The sequence below is a fragment of the Bos grunniens genome, chromosome 26 (assembly GCF_055505025.1).
Source record: "Bos grunniens cultivar Pamir isolate PY7600 chromosome 26, Bosgru_T2T1.0, whole genome shotgun sequence".
NCBI lineage: Eukaryota > Metazoa > Chordata > Mammalia > Artiodactyla > Bovidae > Bos > Bos grunniens.
In genome coordinates this window covers 21,855,942-21,857,702 of record NC_141190.1, presented here as the reverse complement: position 1 = coordinate 21,857,702, position 1,761 = coordinate 21,855,942, and the positions used below count along the sequence as shown (strand labels likewise).

Below are 1,761 nucleotides of genomic sequence, written 5' to 3'. Positions count from 1 at the left end.
TTCTAGTATTCTTGGGCTTCCCTGGTGGCTCAGATAAAGAATCCACCTGCAATGCTGGAGACCTGGGTTCGATGCCTGGGTTGGGAAGATCTGCTGGAGGAGGGCATGGCAATCCCCATGGACTGAGAAGCCTGGTGGGCTACAGTGCATGAAATCGCAGAGTCGGACACGACTGAGCAACTAAGCACACACACAAACTTAGTAAGTCCTCACTTCTTGGAGATGTGGATCTTCTGATGGCCAGGGAGCTTGAACCTGGCCCTGAGGAGGGCCTCAGCCACACGCTCTGTTCTGCAGCTTGGTGCAGATAGACACTATGATTTGGCCAACGTGGACCCTGGTCGCTGTGCCCTGGGGCCTTCCAAAGGCACTGCGCCTACCGGTCTGGAACCTAGATTGAGGACAGCACGCCAGCATGAAGGTCCTGGAAAGGGCTGTCTCCAGGGTCCCTTTGAGCAACCCACATGGACAACAGGCTGCATATACTGTTTGCAGGCATTGCACACTCGACCCTGATGGGGAAAAGCGCACAGTCGGTTTAACTGGCTGCAAATCTATGGCCTATTTAAAAAAATTATTGTTTAAAAAGGGATACTTTCTCACTGAAAAAACTTGAAATGATAGCCAACTCTTTTCTGTCAAATTGGGATGATACTAGTATCCACCTCAAACTGTTCTGAGGGTCAAATGAACAGTGAATGTATGAATTTGTAAGATAGCATTTAAAATGTAACTGTTTACATTTGTTTTTTCTGTTTAACAGAAAAAAATTCTCCCTTTCCTCACTACATTTCATCCCCTATATCCATCATGTGCCTCAGAGGTAGCCATATTATTAATTTGTTAACATTTTTTAATGAAAAAAATTTAAACTTTATGCCTACATGATACAGGTGTGGCAACATCTTGATATTGGCTAACTCTGAGTGGTTAGAATATGGGAATTCACTGACTATTCTATTTTCTTATATCTCCGAAATTTTCATTAAAGATAATTATGTAACTCAAAAATTTAACTAATAAAGGTGAGAGCTATTCCGTATTAGGTCCTCATGGACTACCATTGAAAATTGTTTAGTGACATCTTCTGATATTTGCTTCCCTATTTCTATTGAAATATCATGTTTATCTTGCTTTTTTGACTTTTCATTTTTTAGATACTTTTATTGACTATCTATTATGGAAGATGAGAATTGGGCTATCTTATACCATCATCTATATTCATTTTATCTATGTTCATTCTTTCAATATACTTTTGTCACAATTCAGAGTAAAATCAATATTTTGTGTTTATGTATATAAAAGTGTAAATATTTCTTTTCTTTTTTTTAACGGCTGAGTTATGTTGTGACTTTCATCACATTTTATTTCTTGCATATCTTTTCTGTTTTTCTTGGAGTTAATAATTGCTTCAGGTCCTCCCCTGCCACCAGTGGTTTGCTAAATTTTCTAGTTACTTATTTCTAATCATTTCCAAATTCTCAACAGAAATATGAAATATTTTATTATTGTCAAGCATATTTTGTAATCTACTGTTACCATATTTTTATTGGTGGCATCCTTTTCGGACCTATAATTTTCCTATTCAAGGCCATCACTAACACACATGTCCCTTCTGAGTAAATTTTAAATTAATTAATTAATTAATTTTTGCCCATACCATGCAGCTTATGGGATCTTAATTCCCTGACCAGAGATTGAACCCACACCCTTGACGGTGAAAGACCAGAGTCCTAACCACTGGACCACCAGGAAATTCCC

General features: G+C 38.5%; 1 pseudogene; it reads right to left on the bottom strand.

Moving 5' to 3' along the window:
- Positions 1 to 432: 432 nt before the first annotated feature.
- On the bottom strand, positions 433 to 552 carry LOC147344184 (small nucleolar RNA SNORA70; annotated as a pseudogene).
- Between the last annotated feature and the right edge of the window lie 1,209 nt (positions 553 to 1,761).